Source organism: Cnephaeus nilssonii (genome assembly GCF_951640355.1).
Source record: "Cnephaeus nilssonii genome assembly, chromosome: 4".
NCBI classification, from domain to species: Eukaryota; Metazoa; Chordata; class Mammalia; order Chiroptera; family Vespertilionidae; genus Cnephaeus; species Cnephaeus nilssonii.
The window spans coordinates 102662160-102679371 of NC_137075.1; the positions used below are offsets into that span (position 1 = coordinate 102662160).

Consider the following 17212-nt stretch of genomic DNA (forward strand, 5'->3'; position numbering starts at 1 on the left):
AACTTGTTGAATTGTACACTTAAATGTGCCCCACCCTGTCTCCCGACTGGTATTTATGGCAGTCTCACATGCTAAATGGCATTACCCGCCTGTCTTAGTTCAACCTGCTATGACAAAATACCACAGGCTGTGGGCTCACAAGCATTTTTTTTCTCACAGATCTGGAGGCTGAAAGTACAAGAAGATCAAGGTGCCAACACAGGCAGGTGAGGGCTCTCTTCCTGGCTTGTAGATGGCCACCTTCTTGCTGTGTCCTCACATGGCGGCGAGAGAGAGCTCTGGTCTCTTCATCCCCTTACAAGGGTACCAGTCCCGTCATGGGCCCCCACCCGCGTGACCTCATGTAACCTAATCACCACTGGGGGGTTAGGGCTTCAATGAACGGATTTAGGTTGGACACAATCAGTCCATAGCTCTTCTCTTTCTTTCCCTTTCTCTTCCCACATTCATTGAGCTTCTGTTTTATGCCTGGTTGGAAGCTGAGGCCCCACACGTTGAGGAGATATGGTTCCTGCCCTCCTAAGCCGCACATTCTCATAGAGACAGACAGCAAACCAGTCTTCATGAATCAGTGCGGCAAGGGAAGAGCCGGAGACATGTGCCAGTTGTTGGTGCTCCTTCTTGGCAGCATGGGATGAGCTCTTGAGTTCTCAAGAAAGCGGAGAACTTATAAGTGGCCTCAGCAGAACCGTAGCAGTGTGAAAAGCCATGGTTTTCTTTAGTTAAACAAGATTGGCCTGTGTTGGGTTTATGGAGAAGTGGCAACTGGGACCAATTAGATGGGGCTTGGTCATGGTGGACCCTGGATGCTGAACTAAGGGGTTTAGATTTTATCTGGTAGGCAAGGGGGCACCTTGCTGTGGTTTTTTTTTTCTTATTTTGTTTTGTAAGTATAGGAGTAACACATTTTGAGTTACATCTTAGAATGCTCTTGTTTGCTCAGCTGCTGAAGGAAGCGACTGGGTTGAAACTTGGCGAAGAGATTCATGTGGTATTAACTGAGGTGACCAGGGCATGCTGGGTCGCTCTCCATCCTCCCCTCCCCACACCCGCCAACCTATGGGAAAAGCTCTATATTTGATCTGACCAGCTTCTCAGAAGAGATGTGCTCTTCATCTTTGTCCTTAGCACAAGCTTCTTTGGTGGCCATTTAAGCCTGTTTTGGCCTATTCTGTTTAGTGAGCATCTTAAATGTACTTCAAATGCCCAGAGATGCTTATGCTCAGACATGTGTTATGTTATGTGAAAGCAGCCAAAGAATGAAGACACTTTATCTGTAAAGGAACAAGATAACAATTACGAAGACTTCTTACCAGAAGTTATGCAAGTTGGAGGCAATGGAATGGCATTTTAAAGTGCTGAAACAAATACAAACAACCTCTCCAGCCAGAATTGCATAACCAGAGAAAATATATCCCCAAAATTAAGTTGAAATAGGCGCTTTTACAGATAAACAAAACCTGTATGACTCGGTGGCAAGCAGACCTGCTCTATAACAAATGTTGAAGGAAGTTCTTCAAGCAGAAGGAAGATGGTCCGGATGGAAACTTGGATCCGTACACAGTAATGAAGAGTGATGGGGACAGTAAATATGTGAGGTGATATATAAATTTTTTCTTGCTTTCAAATTTCTTTACAGATAATTAACTGTCTGAAACAAATAAACAACAAAGAATGATGGGGTTTATTACATTTGCAGGAGTAAAATTTATGGCAGCAAAAGCACAGAGGACAAATCGCAGCCAAAGTAAGTAGAAAGAAGAAAATAAGAAAAGTAACAGTGGAAATAAATGAAATAAGAATCACAAAAATCCAAAAGCTAGTTCTTTGAACAGATTGATTAATAAAGGTTTAGCAAGACTAATAAGATAAAAAAATACAAATTATTAATAGTAGGAGTTAAAGAGGAGAAATTGCTATAAATCTTACAGACAGTAAAAGCATACACGCCCATACAATGAGCAACTTTAGGTCGTATATTTTACAACCTCGATGAAACGGACATATTTCTTGAAAGATGAAAATAACCAAAATTGATTTAAGAGAAAATAAAACAAAATAGCTCTCTATCTGTTACATTAAATGAATTTTTAGTAACTCACTTTCCCACAATAATTCTGAGTTGGATGAATTATGGCAAATATTTAAGTAGTAATTAATATCAAACCTATACATACTTTTCCAGAAAAATAGAGGAGGGTGGAAAAATGTTTCAACTTGTTTTATAAGGCCAGTGTTAACCCAACACCAAGCCTAGATGATGTCTTTGTGGGAAAGCTACAGGCCAGTATCACTTCTGAACTTGGAAGTGAAAATCCTTAACAAAATATGATGAAATAAAATCTGGTAATATGGTAAAGGAATAATGTACTGTGATCAAGTGGGATTAACCCAGAAATGTAAGGCTGTCTTAATATTTTTTAAAAAGTAATGTAATTTATTGTATTCACTGAACAAAGAGAAAAACCATATTTGGTGATCTCAATAGTTTCGGAGAAAGTATTTGACAAACTCCAATACTAATTCATGATAATAAAAACGACCTCTCAGTAAACCATGAATAGAAGGGAATTCCTTAGTCTGCGATAGAATTTCTCTGAAAATCCTGCAGCTAACATCATACTTAATGGCCAAAGACAATGCTTTTCTCTGTAAATGAGGAACATGGCTAAGCTGCCCACTCTCATTACTTTTATTGAACATGTTATTGCCAATGCAATAAGGGCAGTAAAAAGAAATGAGAGGCATGCAGGTAAAAAAAAAAAAGATGTAATAAAACCATATTTATTCACAGGTGACTTACTGTGTAAGAAGAAAATCCTAAAGAACCCATTTTTTTATTAAAATATATTTTATTGATTATTTTACAGAGAGAAAGGGAGAGGGATAGAGAGTTAGAAACATCGATGAGAGAGAAACATTGATCAGCTGCCTCCTGCACACACCCCACTGGGGATGTGCCCGCAACCAAGGTACATGCCCCTGACCGGAATTGAACCAAGGACCCTTCAGTCCACAGGCCAACGCTCTATCCACTGAGCCAAACCGGTTAGGGCAAGAACCCATTTTTAAAAGTTACTAGAATTAATAAGTGAGCTTAGGATTTTAGAATTCCTCTAATACTACTCTGTAATGGTAACTAATTTAGAGTAGCATAAGCAAAACTTGAAATAATCAAGGATAAATCCAACAAATGCAAAGATCTGAACACTAAAAATTATAATACATTTCTGAGCAAAATTAAAGTAGACTTAATACATGAAGAGATATAGCATGTTTGTGGACTGGGAAACTCAATAATGTTCAGATGTCCATTATCACCAGATTAATTTATAGTTAAACCCCCCAGAGTGTATGTTGTGTGGGGTTTTTTAGTAGAAAATTTCGGCTGAGTCAAACTCATATGGAGACACAAAGGACCTAGAATAGCTAGAGCCTTTTAAATAAGAATAACAATGTTGGAGGGCTTGAACTGCCTCATTTCAAGACTTAAATAAATCAACAGGAATTGGGATAGTGTAGTATTGGTTTAAGGACACACATGGAAATAGACTAGGCATATGTGGTCAATTGAGTTATAATAAAAGCGTCAAATTTCAATGGGGAAAGGAAAATCTTTTCAATGAATGGTGCTGAAACAACCAGGTGTGCATAGGGAAAAATAGAAACTTACTCTTGTCTCATGTCATACACAGCAAGTTAACTCTAAGTGGTGCATAGACCGATACCTCAATTCTGAAAGAATTAAAGTCCTGGAAGAAAACAGTGGGAAAATCCTCTGACCTTGGAGTAGCCGGCAAAGCTTCTTAAATGGGACATGTATGCACAAATAAAAAAAAATTATAAAAATTAATTTTGAACTCATCGAAAGCATCAACTTGCTTTTCAGAATATACAGTTAAGAAAATGAAAGGGCAAGATGAAAAATGGGAGAACATATTTGTCAGACAGATGTTCCAAAGTCCCATATCCAGAATATAAAGAACTTAAAAATAGATACTATGGATGTAAATCCCATTAATATGGGGAAAACTTATCAGGAAATTTAAAAAGGGGCTTATTTTGTTGTATGTAAATTATACCTTTAATCCCCCAAATGGATGAAAATATTTCTTTTGATACTTCTGCCTTACAGGATGGAATCCCGGGGACTGGATTTATTCTCATGCCTGAAACAACCAAAACACGAAAAGGTAAAAGCCAGCCATGAGGTACACAACAACAGTGTTCAAGGCACTGGATATTAAACAACAAAGGAATTGATCCCTCAGAAATGGGAGGAGGCTGAGTGACGCTAGGATTGCTGCAGCTTGCTTACTGCTTTGACAAGATTTCTGGGCTGCAGCACAAGGAAGGGACCAGGAGAGCCTGGCTGGTGCTGGGTTGAGGACCAGGAGCTGAGCGTCTGGGGAGACCAAGGTGGCTGAAGTTTGCAGGGCAGAGCCTGGGAGGGCAGAGACTATGCAGAGCAAACCCAAAGGGCTGCAAACATTCCTCCTGGAGGACTCAGCAGAGCGAGGGCAGCACACACATGAGGAAAAGCACTTGGAGAAAGCAGGCACACAGGACCAAGAGCCATGCGTGCTCCCACCAGCCAGACTGGAAAACTCACACCTCATGTGGTGTCGGTAGAATCCTCAGGAAGGTCTTGCCTCGGTAGTGGGGGACTATGAGGTTGAGCTCTGCTCCAGACCCACCTAATAAATCACAAAAACAAGACCCAAAAGCATTGACTTTTCCCAAATAACTTTATGTAATTCTCAATGATCCCAAGACAGCTCAAGAATATTTATAAGATGTTTTAAAAAATCCAGCACTCAACAAGGTAAAACTCACAATGTCTGGCATCCAACTACAGGTGACCAGACATGCAAAGAGCAGGAAAATATGACCCAATGTGAGAACAATCAATCAGTTGATTAAAATGGACTCAGACCGACGCAGGTGTTAGATGTAGCAGACAAGGACACTAGCGTGGTTATTATAACTGTATTCTGTATGTTAACAAGTTAGGTAGAGGCCTGGAAAATATAAAAGTGGCCTAAATTAAATTTATAGAGATGAACACTATAATGTGTGAGAGGAGAAACACACTGCAGTGCATTAACGGGATTAGACACTATAGAAGAAAAGCTTACAGAATTTGAAGATATAGCAATAGAAACTACCCAAAATGAAACACACAGAGAACAAAAAATTTTAAAAAGGGAAGAATAGAGTATTAGTGACCTCTGAGAAAACCACAGAGGCCTGACGGAAGTGAAATTGAAGGCACTGACATAAGTAAAATTGAATGGGGGAAGGAGGGAAACAGGAAAGGTGTGTCAAGAAAATATGGCCCCAAATTTTCCAAAATTTGTGAAAACTATCTACCTATAGCTCTAAGCTCAGAGAACCCCAGACACAGAGATATGATAAAAAGTACAGTAATGTACATAATAACCAAGCTGTTCAAAACCAATAAAAAGAAAGTATTATATGGAACCAGAGGGAAAAACACATTGTATATGGAAGAAAAATGATAAGAACGACAGCAGATTTCTCATTGAAGATGATGTGAGAAGAGCAACATCTTTAAAGTGTGGAAGGAAAGTGCTCTCAGCCTGGCACTCTATACCCAGAGAAAATACTTTTCAAATGTGTAGGGGATGTGAGACCCACAGGATCCAAAAGAATTTATCATCGGCGCTGCAGGAAAGTTAAATATTAAGTCTGTCAGGCAGAAGGAAAATGATACCAGATGAAATAGGGATCAACACAAAGGAACAAAGAACATCAGAAATAGTAACCACATGGGTAAATAGAGAAGATGTTTTCTTGTTTCCATCTCTTTAAAAGATAGCTGTCTGTTTGAACAAATGTTGCAATGGATTTTGGGGTTTCTGACCTGTGTAAGTGAAAGGTATGAAAACAGTAGCATAAAGATTGGACTGGGAGACATGGAAATAAGGTTCTTTTACATGAAGTTGTATACTATCACTTGGAGGTAATAATATAATGTGAAAAAGATGTACACCTTAGACCCTAGAGCAGCCATAGTATATCAATGACTTAGAGTGAGTAAGCCAACAACAAGGATAAAGTGAATCCTTTGTATGAACCTCTGGGAAACACACACACACACACACACACACACACACACACACACACACACCCCACACACAGGTCTAAGGTCCCACTGTTGCCTGGGCTGCCATTGCAAGGGGAGGACAGCAGTTGGCTGCAAGGGGATCTAAGGGGACTTTTGGGGATTGTAGAAATATTCTCTTCCTGGTTCCTTGAGTGTATATGTTTGTCCAAACTCATCTGGAGGCCTAGAATGAGTCCACTTTATTGAATAGGAATGATACCTTTGATGCCAAAGCAGATTAAACATATTTCCTATGTTGTCATTGTCACTCTCATCATCATCATCCTCATCATCACCGCCATCGCCCCCAACACCAATCGTAGTGATCATATGTCGGTACTCATTACACGTCAGGAACTATGGTAAGTGCTTTCCCTGCATTGAGTCTTTTCATTATCATCTCAAACCAGACGAGTCAGGTCCTTTTCTTGTCCCAAATTTATGGATGAGAAAACTCAGGCTTACAGAATTTCAAGATGGGGACTGGGTTTCTAGCGGTCCAACTCAAGAGGCTGGTAGATTACATCTATACCGCTTTGCCTCCCCTTTTCCACACGGAGAACAGATATATTTTTTTACATGAAAATGGGCCACATCGCTCAAGCCACTATACAGATACAAATTGTTATTCTGATCATTGCTGTAATTCCCCCTGACATGCCGGTGACCAAGTCCTGGGAGGGCCCACCTGCTTTGTGACTCGGGACGGTCTCTCATCTGAAGAAATGAGATAAAGTTCAAGACACAAAGACCGTCACCAGAGCCTCCGTGAAGTCATTGCCCCAATCCCAAGCGTAACAGGTGCCTGGTGTCTCCCTAGGCCACGAGAAGAAAGGCAAAGTGTTATCTTTAAAACGCAAGGCAGGGTCAGTGTTTTCTTTAATCGGCCAAGAAGTACTTAGGGACTGTATATGCAATAAGATCCCCGTCAAGTAGAAAAACCACACAGATATAAACACACAGATACACACACACACACAGAAAACACAGCTGGCAAGAAGCGCACCGCGGGATACAAAGCCTTCAGTTTTATGCGTCGCGATTATGTGTGCTTTGTACTCCTTTTTCTTTTATGCTTATCTGTCTTTTTATGTAGTGAGCGCATGTCACTTGTGTAATCAGAAGAGCACTGACGTGGAAGGAGATGAGAAGTGTTGTTACAATGAAGGCATTAAGTGGATGCCGCATTCCATCCTAGATATGGGGGCTCGCGTGGGATGAAGGCCGGGGCCCAGCGGGTGGTGGGGTCTGAGGCAGTCCTTCCAGTGTTTCTGCTGGACCGAAACCCTGGACCTCTGATAGGGTGTTCGACGTGTCATCCTGTTTATGGCGGTGACACACACAGAGTTCTCCGGAAAGACTCTTCAGGGGTTGGTGACAAACACGTAGAGGATCTAAGACGTCCCTTACAAAATGGAAGCGCGGGGTACCCCCCGGGGTGCACTTTTGACCCATCAAAGGCAGTGGGACGTCTGTGGCCGCCTTTCAGGGGCTGTAGCCACAGTCACTTTTATTTTCTCTGTTCATTTTCCTCTTTTACTTCTGCAATTTTGACCCATTACCAGTAATTTAGAAGGCATTTGGCATTGATATAATCCCATCTTTCTTTTCCCTCCATGGTGCTTTCTCCCTTAGGGAGCTCATTAGGGGTGCGAGGCAATGTGGAGGGGACAGGACAGAGCAGGAGGGAAGATCCGTGAATCCCGGAGCCACCTCCTCTTTCCTCTCTGGGCCTCTCTGGCTTCTTATGAATTAGTCTTTTTCTTTATTATCTTCAGAAACACACGATTATACAAAAGATTATACATATATAGCATATATTTAGAAGAATGACAAAACAACCCATGAACCAAACACTTGCATCTACCTGTGCACTCCCTGCATCTCCCGGAGGTAACCATGACCCTAAACCAATTTCATATACCCTTACTTTAAAAAATTCTCCCCCATGTACTCATGCCCAAGTAGAAATGCCTTTTCATAAATGTATTGGAATTTGTGCTTTTGGAAAATGCCTATTTATATGTTTTACTCATGTTTAAATTGGAGTTTGGGGTTTTTTTTCTTTTGACTTGAAAGAATTCCTTATATGTTTTGGGTACTAATTCTTTGTCCTCTATGTGTGTTTCAAACATTATACTCCAGTTTGTGGCCTTTCCCCCCGCTGTTTCCTGGGGGCTTTTGATGACCATGTTATTAATTGTAATAACCTAAAATTTATTAATCTTTTATTTTATTTTATACTTAATACTTTTTATCTTAAGAATTTTTTACACTAAGATAAAACATATTATCTTTTATTTTAAATGATTTTATTTTTCACATTTCAGTCTCTAATTATTTAGAGTTGACTTTTGTTAAAGGTCTGAGGTGGAGATTTAATTTCATTTTCCCCCATCTGAGTAGTCATTGGTACCAGCAGCATTTAAAAATTACTTTTATTTTATTGTTTAAAGTATTACAAATAGTAGTACATAGGTCTCCTTTTTTCCCCATTGACCTCCCCCCGGCCTCCCTTACCCCCCAGCACATGCCCTCACCCCCCTCCAGTGTCTTGCATCCATTGGTTATACTTATATGCATGCATACAAGTCCTTTGGTTGATCTCTTACCTACCCCGCCCTCCCCAGCCTTCCTGCTGTAGTTTGACAGTCTGTTCGATGCTTCTCTGCCTCTGTATCTATCTTTTTTTGTTCATCAGTTTATAATGTTCTTTATTATCCATAAATGAGTGAGATCATGTGGTACTTTTCTTTCATTGACTGGCTTATTTCACTTAGCATAATGCTCTCCAGGTCCATCCATGCTGTTGCAAATGGTAAGAATTCCTTCTTTTTTTATAGCAGGGTAGTATTCCATTGTGTAGATGTACCATAGTTTTCTAATCCATTCATCTGCTGATGGGCATTTTGGCTGTTTCCAAATCTTAGCTCTTGTAAATTGTGCTGCTATGAACATAGGGGTGCATATATCCTTTCTGATTGGTGTTTCTGTTTTCTTGAGATATATTCCAAAAAGTGGTGTTACTGGGTCAAATGGCAGTTCCATTTTTAAATTTTTGAGGAAACGCCATACTGTTCTCCACAATGGCTGCACCAGTCTGCATTCCCACCAGCAGTGAAGGAGGGTTCCTTTTTCTCTGCATCCTCTCCAGCACTTGTTGCTTGTTGATTTGTTGATGATTGCCATTCTGACAGGTGTGAGGTGGTACCTCATTGTTGTTTTGATTTGCATCTCTCGGATGATTAGTGACTTTGAGCATATTTTCATATGTCTCTTGGCTTTCTGAATGTCCTCTTTTGAAAAGTGTCTATTTAGGTCCTTTGCCCATTCTTTGATTGGATTGTTTATCTTCCTTTTGTTCAGTTGTATGAGTTCCCTGTAAAAGTTGGAGATTAAACCCTTATTGGAGATAACATTGGCAAATATGTTCTCCCATGCAGTGGGCTTTCTTGTTGTTTTGTTGATGGCTTCTTTTGCTGTGCAGAAGCTGTTTATTTTGATGTAGTCCCATTTATTTTGTTTATTTTCTCCTTAGTTTCCATTGCCCTAGGAGCTGTATCAGTAAATATATGTGCTACGACAAATGTCTGCTATTTTGCTGCCTATGGCTTCTTCTAAGATTTTTATGGTTCCCCATCTTATGTTTAAGTCCTTTAGCCATTTTGAGTTTGGTACCAGCAGCATTTGCTACACAGTTTCTCCTCTCTCCACTGATCTACAGAGCAGCCTCTGTTGTATAGTGAAATTCCATATACTGTATGATGGATGGATCTATTTAGAGGCCTGTATTCTAGTCCAGTGATAATTTTTGTTGATCTCTGCACAAAATCCCACTGTCTTATTTGCTCTAATTTTGTGAATAAGCCTTCATATTAGGGTAAGTTTTTAACTTATTCTTAAAGAGTGCCTTATCTAGTCTTCACCCTTCACTTTTCCGTCACCATTTTAGAATGAGTTTGTCAACTCCATGAAAAACCCAGTTGCAATTTTTTCTCCAATCCTTACCTGGGGATATGTTTCTATTGATTTTTAGAGAGAGAGGAAGGGAGAAGAAGAGAGAGAGAGAAACATAAGGGTGAAAGAGAAACACCGATCTGTTGCCTCTGTACACACTCCAATCAGGGCTTGAACCTGCAACCTGGGTATGTGCCCTGCCCGGGAATTGAACCCACGACCTTTTAGTATACAAGGATAATGCTTCAACCAACTGAGCCACACCAGCCAGGGCAGCCCAGCTGAAATTTTGATTGGGATTGACCTTCCTTTCAGGAAAAAGTGACATCTCCATGATGTTGAGGGTTCCTATCCATGAACATGGGACATCTCCACTTACTGGATGCTTTTCAATATATTTTAACAGAGTCCAGTAACTCTAGGGTTCCACAGTGTTTAAAGCATACAGATCTCACCTGTGTCTAATGAGATGCATTTCTGGATACCCTTTGATTTCGGCTGCTATTATAAAAACTGTCTTCCTTCTTGCGAGTTGACTCCAAGTGTTTGCTGATGGTGTATAGTAATGCAATTTATATTTGCATACAGCCAGCACCTTGCTAAGTTTATTATTCTTATGATATTTTATTTAGATACTTTTGAAATTACCTGTAAGTAGTTCTCTCATTTTTAAAATTTTGAAATAGATATAATAATAGCAATTCACCTGCTTATGAGTTCTAAAAGAGTTATACATGTAAAGTGCTTAGAAATGTGAGCTATACATATTGTTGTTATGATTATTTTATTATTATATATTTTCAATCCTCACCCAAGGATATGTTTTTATTGATTTTAGTGAGAGAGGAAATGGGTGGGGGAGAGAAACATCTATATGAGAGAGAAACGTTGAATGGTTGCCTCCTATACATGCCCCAGCTGGGGATCGAACCCTCAACCTAGGTATGTGCCCTGACTGGGAATTAAACCCACAACCCTTTGGTGTATGGGATGATGGTCCAACCAACTGAGCTACCCAGCCATTATTATTATTTTAAAGTTATTGCTTCTGTACAAGTTTTACATGCACATATAAAAAATAAAGCAATACAAGAAAACTGCAGATAAGAAGTCAACAAATCATTCATTGCCCAGAAACAAGTAGAGTTAACATTCGGTGAACATCATGCCAGATTTCTCTCTATGAGTAGATAGAAAAATAGGTGAATATATTGGGAGACAAAATGAAATCTAAAGGTACACTCATATTTTGCATGATTAAAAGCATTACATTTTAATTTTATTTGAGTTTAAAAAAGGAAAAGAAATCTGAAGGGATAGCTGAACTTTATTTTTAAAACTTTATTTTTCAATTACAGTTCACATTTGATGTTATTTTATATTAGTTTCGGGTGTACAGCATAGTGGTTAGACAATTATATAATTTGAAGCATTTCCCCCTCCCCAACCCCGATATTTCCAGGACCCCCCTGGCACCACACGTAGCTATTACAATGTAATCGACTGTCTTCCCTGTGCTGTCTTTAGCTTAGTTTAGTCACCACAAGAGATACCAGTATTTAAAGACCCTACTGAGGTTAAGGAGACAGATTTTAAAAATCATTAAGCAGTTGAGTCATTGGTTGTTTTGCAACCACCTGTCTCACGTTTCTGCTGCAGGTCTTCCCTCCCCACGGAGGAGCTCTCTCACCGGCTCGGGCGCTCCCCTCTCCTCTCCCTGTCCGTGTCGCAGGTCCTACTTCTGTTTCGCTGGGTGTGCTGGCGTGGGTGCTTCCGGAGATAAGTAGAAGTGCAGAAGGGTTACTGGGGAGTAACACCTGCCAGTCTCCGGGGCAGAGGGGGCAAACCCTCTGCAGGTCCAAGGAGGACTCCAGGGTAAAGGCTGCCCCTCAGAGGAGGCCCCCACTGGGCAGAACTGGACAGACCCCGCGGAGTGCGTGACCTCTGCTCCAAAGCAGAAAGAAGGAGCAGCTGCGAGTGTCCGCTAAGCCCTCACAGCTGGATCCTGAAGGAGACTCGGAGGAGCATACCCCTCCATCATGGTCCCCAGTGTCATACACAGCCCTCCGCTGTCTCATGTGGCTCCTGGTTGGAGGGCTTTGCACCACTGACCACCAGCTTTGTGTCTATGCCTCGCCTAGGCTGGTGTTCTTTATTTTGGCTCATCTTTGGTCTGCCTGGATTTCTGGTCCAATATTCCTTTCAAGAAGGATCCCCGGGCTCCAATTTCCTGAATTCTTTTGCGTTCGAGAATGTCGGCCTCTTGCTTGCTTCTCGGAGGACCCCTTGGCCGAACCAGCTGTGTTTCCCTCCGGGTTGTTTCTGTTGAACTTCATGTAGTCTCCTCACTGCATGCCCGATTCCACGGGCTTTCCGCTTGTAGGTTATTTGCTTTTTTTCCTGGCTGTGTGCTTAAGTAATTAGTCCTTTAACACTGATGTTGAGTAACAACCGGAGTGTAGACCATAATCTTTTTGTATTACATTTTTCTGGTATATGCGGGCTCTTTCATCCACTTTTTCCTTCATGTCAGGGAAAATGTCTTGTATTATGTCTTGGAATACTTTCTTCTATGCCACCTGGTGGGCTGTCTACTTTAGGAGCAAATAGTTTCCCTTGGTTTGAATACCGTTTGCCCTCCCTGTTCATGATCTTTTCTTAACTCACATTCACTTTGTTTTTCCCTTTGCATTTTCTGTGATTCCCTCGGATCTCAACCGCATGCCATTCGTTTGATTTTCAGCAGTATAGTCTCTCCTTGATTGCCATTTATTGGTTAGATCTGCAAGTTGGTTCCTTAGCTGGGCAATATTATTCTTTTACTTAATAATCTCACCTTTTGGTTTTTGTGTAATTGCATTCACTTTTAAATACATATATTGTATGCAAAACTCACAGGAATTCTGATTGTGTGTTGTCATATTTTCTTTCAGACTTAATTCTTCAACTATGTCCCACATTTTCTCCCTCCCTCCCTCCCTCTCTCCCCCCCCCCTCCCTTCCTTTTTTTGTTAGTACATCTGCATTCATTGCCTTGCCATTCTTGTATTCTTATCACCATCTATGACAGGGGCAGCTCAGCCTCACCTTCCTATTTGTGTGATGCATTCTGTGTGAAAATGTCATTTTCCCAGCTTACCTGGCCCAGTGTATCTTTTTCTCTGAGCTGTGATTGGAAGCTACATGTCCCTGTTCATCAGATTCCCTGTGGTCACTGTGAGGAGTGAGGGTGTAGCCAGGGACCCTGGGCCGGAGGCTGAGTTCCCTGCCCCACGGCCCTCTTAACCCAGCCCAGGGCACGTTCTCCCTCCCCCGGGCACCGCGCTGCTATTCCAACTCAGCACAGGGCCCTGGTGGGATTGCCGACATAATGCAGGGTGCCCAGTTAAGACTGCCTTTTAGATAAACAACAAACAATGACTTACTGCGAGTGCATCCCAAATGAGACATTTGGTCACATTGTATGGCACCCCGTGCCCTGGACAGTGACGGAGGCTTTTCCCTCTCCGGGCCCCTGTGTAATATGCAGGGACTTGACTCTGAGGTTGAGCTTCTCTGTTGCCAGAATGCGGAGCACGCCGCCCGCACGGGCCGCCCTCGGCACGGACTTTGTGAGAACTGTCAGCTTCCATTTCTTCCCGCAGAAGAGCTTCTGGGGTCAGGGGTGCGGTTAGGAGTCGCAGGTCTCTGTGCCAATCCGGAGCCTCCTGCCCGTCTCCGGCGCCTCTCCCGGGTGATGGCACACGGGGGTGACTGCTGGTCAATTTGTTTCCTGGATTTTTTTCACTTTCCTGCAGGTGGGGGCTGAGCAACAACGCGTGGTCATGAGATTGTGCAGAGAACTCGGTGCGACAGTACCTGCGTGGAAGGTTTCATCACTGGCATTTGAAGGAGCTGAACATGTGGGTGAACGTGTGAGACCACAGTCCGACATTCTAGGCCACGTGCAAATTGTTCACGAGGCGCCCTCTGGGATGTCCAGGGAGGGTTCTGCTGCTCCCCCAAACCAGCTCCGCTCCTGCACACAGGCCTGGCCAGAGTCAGGTCCCGCCTGCAGCTCAGGTGGGCTGCGGAGGGGAGGGTGCAGCTCCCCGCTGTGCCGGGGACCAGAGAGCACCTGTCAGAGGCCCCGTGGCGGGGGGTGCGCAGCTCTGCACCTGTCCTGGGTCCCTGTGGAGCAGCGCCCCCACACTTTCTCTGTAGGGCCCAGGTGGAGGGGAAGTGTCAGGCGCTGTGGGTCTCCGTCTTAGTCCATTTGGGCTGCTGTGACAGAACACTCAGACGGGGGTCTCAGAAACAACGGACCTCCTCACAGTTCTGGCGGCTGGAAATCTGAGGTCTTGGTGCTGGCAGATTCGGCACCTGGTAAGGGCCACCACCTAGTTCTTAGTGAGCCGTCTTCTCGCTGTGTCCTCACCGGGCAGAGGGACCAAGGTGCTCCAATTCTATCAGGAGGGCTCTGGCCTCATGCCCTATCTCCCTCCAAAGGCCCCACCTCCTGACAGTGTCACGCATGGGGGTTAGGATCTCCACATACGCACTTTGGGGGGACACGGACTTTCAGACCACAGCACTGTCACCACCATTAATGCAACTGCACTGCTGTGTTGCAAAAAGCAGCCATAGACAGTACTAGTATGTAAAGGAATGGGCGTGGCTGTGTGCCAATAAAACTTTATTAGCAAAACCAGGCGGCGGGTTGGATTTGGCCCCCGGGCTGTAGATGAGAGGGTTTTGGGGAGAGTTCAGCTGACTTTGGTTTAGGAGGAGTTTGATGATGAGATTTTGGTCATCAGGCCAGGTCACCAGGGTGACACAGCTCCCTGACTTGGGGCACCCAGCTGCCCTGCTGGCTCTGGAGCCAGGACGCCTGGCCCAGATGCCCACGGGTTGTGGCCTGGGGCTCCTCACCCCACGTCTTTGAGGCTGAGGGGCGTAATCACCTGCACCGCAGGGTTGTCACAGGGTCTGACAGGGTGGAGGGAGGTGCGGTCACTACTGCCGTCACCCCTGCGTCCCTACCCTGGCCTTCGGAGAAGTGGCCTTTTCTCTGAAACGATGTCCTCGAAGAAAACACAAACCCAGGACTTGATAAGGCTCCAGTGGAAATAGAAGTAGCTGGGAAGAGTCTCGGACACATTCCTTTTAAGTATTCTTTTATTATTATTATTGTTTAATATATTTTTATTGGTTTCAGAGAGGGAGAGGGAGAGAGAGATAGAAGCATCAATGATGAGAATCATTGATCAGCTGCCTCCTGCACCCCCCACACTGGGGATCCAGCCCACAACCCAGGCATGTGCCCTGACTGGGAATCGAACAGCGTCCTCCTGGTTCATAGGTCGACGCTCAGCCACTGAGCCATGCCAGTCCGGCTGTTATTTTTTTATTTTTGAAAATTGTGGAAGAATATACATTTGGTACCGTTTACCACTGGGCACTCTCTGGGCGCTCCCATGCTGGGCTGGGCGTGGTGCCTGAGGATGCTCTGCCTGGCCTCATCCACCCTGACTCCATCGTGAGCAGAGGTGGGGCCTGTCACTCAGAGCCTAAGGTGCCGGGCGCTTCCTCCATCCTCACGTCAGCCCGCGAGCTCGTGGTTTTTTCCACGTTAAAGGTTTTTGGTTTTGATTCCAAAAGCCAAAGGGGTGCGCTGGAGGCCTTGCAAGCTCAGTGGCGGATGGGCCATGGGTCCGGCCCCCTGCCCGCTGCTGCTCACCCCAGGGCAGCTGTCCCTCTGCCTTTGCCGACTTTAATGTGCTTTGAAGTGATTTACTGGACACGCTGGGAGTGTTCATCAGCTGGTACATATATTTTTTTTTTCATTTCTCTCTCAGTTGTTATTTTGCATCAGGAGAAAAATGAAAAGAATTTAATTCACTACTAAGTGCTGAGAAGAAAGATGCAACGGAGGAAGCTCGGCCAAGGAACAGCATGAGGCGGGACGGTGGCCGCTGGAGCCCCGGGGGTGCAGGGGACGTCTCCACCCGCCACTCTGCCCTCGGGCAGCCCCTGCCTGTTCCTGGACGTTCCTGGCCGCCTCGCGGGTTCCTTGGCCTGCTGGCCACTGGGCCAGTGTTCATAGGCAACGCCCACTGTCAGCAAACTCAGAGGTGCCCGAGTGCCCGGAGCAGCACCCGTGCGCGGAGCGCCCACCCCCACGGTAACGCTGAGACTCGCTCAGGCCCTCTTCCAATCTTCAGTTATTGCTACTTATAACACTTGAAGGTTTATGCATTTTTTGCACAGTTCATATAATACCATGAATTAGATTATACTGGCAATATCGTATTTTGTACTTAAGTGTAGCCTGCCCTCTTTTTAAGGTTTTAAAAATTATAGTAAAAGGTCTGAACAGAAAATTTACCATTTCAACTGTTTTTAAGCACCCAGTTCAGTGTCATTGGATGCAACCATCGATCCCATCATCCATCTCCAGAACTTTCCATCTTCCCGAACAGAAACTCTGTCCCCGTTAGACACTGACGCCTCACAGCCCTTCTTGTTCTAGAAACTTTGCAGCTTTTGGGGGGTAAATGGGCTGAAGGAATACACCCAAATGAGGATTATGTTGCCCAAAAGCCCAGAGAGACCCGCCAGGCATGGCGCCTCGTTCTTGGTTTCTCGGGACCTCACACAAGAGCGACCATGCAATATTTGTCCTACTGCCCGGGACAAGGACCTCAGTCTGTCCCCCAGTGTCACACAGCAGCTAAGCTGCAGTGCTGGGGGCCAGGGGCGGCTCTTCCGGCTCCGAAAGTCTCCGCATTTCCATCATCTGCGGTTATCTTGGTGCGATCAAGGTTGGGACTTAAGAGCCGGGCGGCACTTTGGGACATGCCCATCTCACCAAGAGACACATGGCTGGCTGGGACGTGTCACCGGCGGCAGCTCTGTCCTGCTGCTCACCTGTGACTCAGTGCCTGGGCGCCTCCATGAGGGGGGCGCCCTCCGAACGGGAAGAACAGGTCCCCGTTGTCCCGGAGTCCGGGCCCTCCTCCCCGGGGACTCCAGACACAGGGGCCGCAGACAGCTCCTCGGCTCTTGAGCTCAGGCCTGTTTTTGCAGGAAGGCTCCTTGTTTATTCCACTTTCACCATTTCTCCTGGCACAGGTTTTCCCCAGC

The 17212-nt window shown here is 44.2% G+C and overlaps 1 long non-coding RNA gene across 1 annotated transcript; it reads left to right on the forward strand.

Moving 5' to 3' along the window:
• The first annotated feature begins 1496 nt into the window (after nucleotides 1–1496).
• Nucleotides 1497–16397, forward strand: LOC307098849. Its single transcript, XR_013813474.1, has 5 exons — nucleotides 1497–1598; nucleotides 1700–1747; nucleotides 4136–4193; nucleotides 13885–13989; nucleotides 15925–16397. It is a non-coding gene; the product is annotated as an uncharacterized lncRNA (long non-coding RNA).
• Nucleotides 16398–17212: the final 815 nt, after the last annotated feature.